An 8,043-nucleotide genomic window follows, 5' to 3' on the forward strand; every position below is an offset into this window, starting at 1 on the left:
AAACACTTGAATAACACCCCACATCCCGCGTTAAGCCGATTCCCTGGACTAACACCAGGTGGCGTTACGTCCTGAGGGTGAACCGGCCTCAGGCACTGGAGGCCTGGCTCTGACTCCTCCTGGCTGTGATGTGGACCAGACACAGGCATAAAAGGAAGATACACCCCCCACCCCCTCGCCCAGTCACAGGTTCCCTGGGTTCTGCAGAAGGTGGGGAGGTGGGGAGGGGCAGGACTGGGCATAGGATACCACCATTCATCCACTCTGGTGCTCAGGGTTGTATTAATCATGCCTTTTGATTTTCTGCATTTCAATTCCTTTGGGTAAACACCAAGGAGCACGGTTGCCGGGTCACATAGTAACAGTATGTTTAGTTTTGTAAGAAACCTCAAGCCTGTCTTCCAAAGTGTCTGCCCCGTGTTCATGGATGCACCCCTTCCCAGCCCAGCAGTCTTCAAGATATCAGCGCGGGATTCTGGACCCACGAGCTCTCTCTCTCTCGCCCCCTAGGGGCAGAGGGTGGTACTTCTCCCTTTCTACAGCAGCCCTGGCTCTTCGCCTGTGTCCTGGGAGAGGCTTCCCCATCTTCTCTCAAGGAAGATGGGCTCCACTTCCCCTCCTCTCCCAGAGCCACGGATCTAGAGGGTTCACTCTCTCCCCCTCGATGGCTTAGCGCTCTTGCTTCACAGGAGAAAAGGGCTTTGTGCCTGTCCCCTCGGCCATCCATCACCTCCCGCCCTTCTTCTCGAGTCACAGGAAAGACGCCCATCACCCTGCTGCCCTGTCCCAGTCTTTCCTGCGAGCCCGCAGCACGGGCTGGCGAAGAAGCTCGACACCCTCCTGTGCCCAGGGACCCGCTACTCCAGTGACAGGCTGACCCCTCGGCCTAGGAGACGTAGTTAACATTTCTGTATAGTCTCCTTGCTTGGCCGCTGGCCGCCACCCTGCTCTCCCACGCTCTGCCCGGGAGGGAGGACTGCCTTGCCTCCGTGGGCAGGTCTCTCCTTGGAGTTGGGTGGCTCGGCTGCCTGGTGAGCTCAGCTCTCTCCCAGGCCCCACACAAGTTAGAACTCGGTGGCTTATCCAGCTCTTCCTCATTGTCAGGTGGGAACGGCAGTCTTCACCCCAAGACAAAGCCTCATCCTCTTGGCCCCGGATTTTCCTCTGTGGCCAGGAGGGGTGAGCTTCCCACCACCACCCAGGAAACGAAGCTCTCGGCGAGGTCCTGTTCTCCCATTGGCCAGCAGCGCCGGGACTCCCCTGCCACCAAAGGGCGTGAGGACTTCACGGGTGAATGGGGGGGCGAGAGGGGGGACTGGGAAGGGGGCAACCTGCTGAACTACATGCTATGCTTGTGGATCCACCCCAGTAGGCCCATCACCTCCCCCCGTGTCAACACAGCATTCTAGAAGAAGTGGGCGATGAGGCAGGGAAGCAAGGGGTCCAGGAGAGAGAGGGCGCAGAGGTATCCAAACCAGGTAGTAAAACGAGTCAACTTTGCAACCTGCGTCTTTAATGGGATCGCTCAGCTGAGGTGGTAATCTTCCCCCCTTGGTTGAGGGCAGGTGCACAAGTAAGTACTGAAATAATGAAACAGTAGCTGTGGAATTCCTTCCAGTGGGGTTGTATGCGCAGGATTTGTAACCAGCCTCAGACTCACCCTGCTGCGTTGTAGCTGCTTTCCTGTACTTACGCTGTGTGAACAGGGTAAGAGAACCTGAAACGCCGCATTTACAAGATTGATTTAGTAATTGACGAAAGGAGTATCATTGCGGAGAATAATGTCGCCTGTTAAGCCTGCCACGACAGGAGTTGCTTGGAAGGATCCGATATATTAAATTTGTAATTGTGCTTTCAAATGTCTCAGGAAATAGGATTAATTACAAAAAATCAGAGGAGTAAATGTTTAAGGATTTAACCTGTAAAAATTAATTAGTTTAACATTGATCACAGAGCCAGGGAGAAACACATTTTAAAGTTCTTTTGAGTTGTAAATTTTGAGCTGTTAAACCAGTCGAACAAGCTGGTTTGTAAGTTGAACTTGAAGCCAAATTTAAAATAAACTAGGCTTTAAAAAGTAAAGCTTTAATACATTGCATATTACATTTGAAAAGCACACAATGAACTATAATCAGTGTTTTCCAGGTACAAAAGCCTCCTTTCACCATATGAAAAAAAAGAAGAGAGAAAAAAAACAAACACAAAAAAACCCCACCTCATCCACCTCTGCTTGGTCGCTTCAGGTCCTGTCCGACTTGCTTTTTTATTGCTTGTATTACTTTCTGCCAAACTAATGAGTAAAAAATGATGCTTTGTTATGGCTTTGATTTCTGTTTCTATGACTACCGCCAGGCTGAGCATCTTTTCATCTTGGATCGGACATTTATGGTGCTCTCACAATTTCTGCTGAAGCCTCGAAGCTGGAAACAGGAGGTTGATGAACACGACCGGAGGCCGAAGAGCAGCACGGGGCCCATCCCCAAGGGGCGTGCTGGGGCGGCCACACTCCCAGGGGCTTCTCCCCCACCCACCTCGGGCCTATGAGGGGAGAGCAGCGAGCCAGCGAGGAAGGAAGGAGACCCTGAGAGGGATGGTGGAGGGAGAAAGCTAGTTTCTTCTCCTCTCCCTCACACTGGGGAGGGGGTCCTCTTACCCTCAAGCCAAATGTGAGGAGCCTGAAGAATGCTGCCCCTTAGAAGTGGGGAAGTCCTTGACTTGCAAATAGGATTGACTGGCATTTTCCCACCTGGCCAGCTCTTTACTTGGGGGAGGGGGGGGTGGGGGGGTGGAGGGAGAAGAGGGAAAGTTATAGGGTTTTCCACCAGGGGATACGGTAGTAAAATTCCTCTGAAAGTGAGGCTATCACTACCACCTGGTCTTGGGGATCCTTCCGGCAGTGGAGCCCCAAGTGAAGAAAGGAGATGAGGCTGAAACACGGAGCCAGGGAGGCAGCCTGCCCCACCGACGTGCTGGCTGAGGGAAGGGAAGCTCTGGGTGGTGTGGTGGAGGAGGACATGAGAGGAGTGATGGCTTCGGCACCTGTCGCAGCCATGCCCATGCTGGCTTGTGATGCCGGCCCTGCATACTGTCTGACCGCACACTAAAGGCTCCGTGGCAGCTGGGCTCTGCAGCCAGGTATGCGTCTGACCGTGCAAAGGTGCGTGGCTGAAACAGACCTCGCTTACGCCTGGTCTCTTCAGGTCCCCTGTCTCTCGCTGGCCATTGCTGAGGCCACCCGTGGGCACAGGGGTGAACTGACAGCTGCCTCCGCTGCGTTGCCCAGCTCAGACCTTCTTCCCTCGGGTTTCCGGGCGCTGCCATGTGCTGTGGCCCCACAAGCCCACACGACCATTCTCAGGCGTGTGTGAACCTGGGAATGCGCAGGAAGTTAATGCTCCACGGGGCGATCCGGTTCCGTCCTCCGTCCTCCGGGAAGCAGAGGCCGAGGTGGCGTTGGGAATGCAGCTGTTTATTTGGGGGTAACAGGTCAAGACAGATCCCGAGGGCACTGCAGACGGAGGCTTTCGGCCAAGTGCACGCCTTGCAGCCAAAAGGCAAATTTTTTCTAGAGAGATCAGAACAGCACCCCTCAAGGCTGCCACATGAACCAGGGGGACTAAGCTACATTCCAGCCAGTGGACGTGACACTCCCCTGTTCTACCCCTAGGGCAGCCAACTCTGAATGCTGCAGGCTCCACAGAGGGTCTCCGCAAGACTCAGCCCTGGTTGCCGACAGCAATAATCAGCTCCATCATGCCGTGGCTTGATTTTCCCTCCTTCCTTTTACCCTTTCCCTAGCTCTCCCACTCCCGTACCTTGAGATCACTTCTCAGATTATCTGCCTGCAAACCCTGATCTCAAATTGCTTGGTGGGAACCTGCATAAAACCGCGGACTTACCGCTTTTCCTAATTCAACAGCGCCCTCTTCTGCTGGTACAGCGAAGCTGCGTTTCTTTCATGAATGGTGTGTGTGTGTGTGTGTGTGTGTGTGTGTGTGTGTGTGTGTGTGGTGTCATGGGGGTATGAATATGTTTCTGGCTTTGATTTTGTGATACTGTTTCTGGAGCCACTTAAATTCAGGTGTTTCCACCTCCTTTCCTTTGCTTATCAAGCCCCTGGGAGATGCCTCTTTGTTACAAGTTCCCCTCTCCTCCTGAAGTCCCTCAGGATCACACTTTCTCTGATCCGCTTGGTCTCAAACTCACTGTCAGTATTTCCCCCGCTCCCGATGGCGGGCTCCCCTCCGGCTGCGCTCTGGTGGAGGTCATTTAAATAAAATATTTGCTTATTTTTTAAATCTTTGCTATACTTCCCCCCCCCCTCTTCTGTCCAATACTAATTTGGTTATTTGTGGCTTCCTATATTTTTTTCCTGTGATAATTTTTATCATAGGTATTTTTTTAAGTATTTGTATTTTCAATAAAACAACTTTTGGGTGCATCTATCTATAACTTTCTTTTTCATTCCGTTAACTCCTTCTCTTAACTTCATTATTTCATTCCTTATATTTTCTTTGGCTTTAGTCTATTATTTCTACTCTAACTTTTCAACTGGATAGTTAGCACAATTTTCAATCTTTTCATTTTCCAATATAGATAGTTAATGCACAGTATCCTCTTAAATAGTTTTAGCTGCATTCCAAACGTTTTTATCTGTACCATTTTCATCATTACTCACTTTTAAGTTGTCTTAGCCCAGGCCCTTTGCAAAGCAGAGCCTGAAGCAAAGTTAGGATGCTAACATGTCTGGAAGGTACAGCCCAGGGCAGGGAAGGTGAGTGAAAAGCAGTGAGGCAGGGCACAGGCACAGAGACGTGATCCAGTGCCTAACAGCACCCCTTACTCCTTCCAAAGGCGGCCGGCTGCTTGGTAGCTGTGTGCACTCCGTGTATGGGATTTCCCCAGAAAGCCTGCAAGGAGGGACCCCACCTTAGTGTCTGCAGGAGAGAAGGAGGTGTCTTCCCAGCTGCCTTTCATCTCACTTCCCATTGGTCAAGATTCATACCACAGAAACTCATTACCCTGCATTCCAGAGTGTATCATCGCCGCGCAGGAACTCGGATCCCACACCCCTAGTGAGGTGTTCATGGAAACCTACACAACCCAATCCAGGCAGGCCTCCTAATGGCCAGGGCCTCGGGAATGACCCTCAGGGTCACCTCCGCAGGTAAAGAGTCACAGCTGAGGTGCTTGCTGAGGGCAAAGGAAATATGGAATGGGTAATGGAAGAACATATACATATATACATACACACATATATGGATATATAATGTTTTTCCTTCCCTCTTTTATCCTCTTGTCATGAAACACAAGATGTATTGACTTTATACCATATATATTGATTGATTTCAGAGAGGAAGGGAGAGGGAGAGATAGAAATATCAATAATGAGAGAGTCATTGATCAGCTGCCTCCTGCATGCCCCACACTGGGGATCGAGCCTGCAACCTGGGCATGTGCCCTAACCGGGAATCAAACCGTGACCTCCTGGTTCATTGGCCGATGCTCAACCACTGAGCCACACTGGCTGGGCTTAAGATTAATAACTTGACATCAGCTATTTGAGTTGCAGGATATAAAGAAGAAGAGTAGGTATCACTCAAGGACTTTGCCTCCCCTTCTGGGGGAGAGGTTAGTGCAGATCCAGTTGTACACAGGACAGTTGTATGGTGTTAGGTGGAGTTACAACCTTCCTACTGTCTTCATTTGGAGATTGTGTGGTCTAAGGTGACGTGACAGATGCTGAGTTGACAAAGAGTAGCCTTGTGATGGTTAATTTTATGTGTCAATTTGGTTGGACCTTGCGGTGCCTGGTATTCTAGGTGCTCTGTGCAACAATGGGTCCCTAAAAGCCAGGAACCCCAAACAACACAGAGCAACATTATTCTAGGTGTTTCTGTGAAGGTGTCTTTGGATGAACTTAACAGTTAAATCAGTGGACTGAGTTGGGCAGATCACCCTCCCTACTGTGGGTGGCCTCATCCAATCAGTGGAAGACCCGAATAGAACAAAAAAGGCGACGCTTCCCCAAACTACAGAGGCTGGGGAGGAGGTGCAGAGATTAGGGTTCAGAGGTGACCGTGTTAAATGTGCAGGTAAAGGTTACCATCAGAAGCTCGGGAGATTTCGCTGGAGACACAGGTTTAGGAGTGGTCAGCCGGTCCTTGACCTGCACACAACTACGGGTGAGCAAAGGAAACGAGCAGACAGTCCTCTGCCAGGCTTGTTCTCAGCTGGTCTAGCGCCCTGCCTCACAAACACTGAGATGCTGGTTAGAAGAAAACACTCATGGATTCCCCGCCTCCAGACGAACCAAATGGACACCTCAGGGTCTGGAGCCCAGAAATCCTCACTTTAAACAATTATCCCAACAGGGTGACAGGTGGCTCCCGGGTCACTAGGTGGCGCCAACACACACGCCATCTCCCACTTGGCCCATTCCTCAGCCAGGATAGAAAAGGACACGGAGAAGACTCCTCTGGGTTCTTTAAAAGAAATCCCGTAAGAGGACGTCTGCCTGCCCTTCCTCACAGTGAAGGAAGACAAGGTCTAAACGACCTGCATTGGCGCCATCGGTCGCCCAAGGAAGGCTGGCCCGGACGAGGCTAACGTGATGGGTAGGGAGCAGTAGAGAGGATTGACTATCTGGACACACTGTTCCACCCAGCAGTTCTGGGAAGTATCGGTGGGAATCTCCTAGGACCCAGGGGCGGCCCCGGGGGGAGCAGGGCTCGGCTCCCTTCCCACCAGCTCCCCAGTCAGGCTGTCCGTGTGCCCCCAGCAAACTTGAGGTTTCAGGGTCAGACACGGGTCCTGGCTGCCCCGCACCCTGCACCCTCTTCTTCAGAAGCAACACCTCCTCTGCCTTTCCTAGGAGAGCCAACGCCCCCACAGCCTCCAACGTCCTGGCTCCAAGAGCAGTCCTCTCCCTGCCTGTCTCCTGCTCACACAGTCTTGCAGGCGGCTAGGCCCTCGTGCCTGTCCCTCAAGCCACTCCCATGGTGTTTGTCTGCACTCCCAGCCCTGTGCTCCTTGACCCCCTCCTGTGTGTCTGTATCCAGCTGTCGGATCATAAAACACCACCATCCAGCGTCTCAAGACGCAGCCTGGCACCCAGGTCCCTAAGTCTCCTGGACCCTGGGTACGGATGACTATTGGGGCTTTTTGTTATTAATGGAAGGAGGCTGGGGGCCCTGCTCCCATAATTAGGGGACTGGCTGGGATGCCAGGCCACACAAAGATCCCAGGTTCCCTTGACCATTGGCAGTGATGGCAGACGGGACGGGACTGGCTCCAGGCTGGTGGGCTGTTGGAGGAAGTGTAAGGTCTGGGGCTGGGAAAATAGGGTCTTTCCTGATCCCACCAGCTGAGTTGGACAAAACAACCCAGAACTGCCGAGCCACATCCTGCTGGACAATAGCTGCCATCCTGGGACCCACCAGAGCATCCTGTTGTGCTGATGGCCAATAAATAACCACCGGAGACTTCTCAAGATGGCCAGGGTGCAGCTGCACCAACTTCCCGCTCATCAATCACCCGCCACAAGCTACCTCAGATAAACCCGATTGGTCCAACAGCAGCATAAAAAATCTCTGCCAGGCATAGGCGGGTGTGACTCCCCCGGCCTGCACCCCCAGACCGTGGGACCTCACCCGAGAGCTTCCAATAAACGCGATATTTCGCTCTTACCCTGCTGTCTTGGTCAATTTATTGGCTTTGGTCAGATTAAATCTTACATCTCAGATTAAACCTTACATTAAACCTAACAGGAAGGACTGGGGACGCTGGTCCTCACACCCAGGTCGGGAGGAAGCTGTGTCCCCCACGAGGCCCAGTCCACCCCCCACTTCTTCCAACACACACCACACATCCCCCCACTTCCATTGCTGGCCTGCCGAGGACCACCCCGGATGGCGGAGAGCGAGGGGGCAGGCCAGGCCTGAAATGGACTCGACATTGTCTCCAAGTGTGGCCATTCAGTGAGTGCTTCTTTGTTAGAAGCGTTCCTGTGAAATGTATAAATTGTCCTTTTTATGAGCCCAC

This window comes from Myotis lucifugus, unplaced genomic scaffold (genome assembly GCF_000147115.1).
Source record: "Myotis lucifugus unplaced genomic scaffold, Myoluc2.0 scaffold_101, whole genome shotgun sequence".
In the NCBI taxonomy this organism is placed as follows: Eukaryota; Metazoa; Chordata; class Mammalia; order Chiroptera; family Vespertilionidae; genus Myotis; species Myotis lucifugus.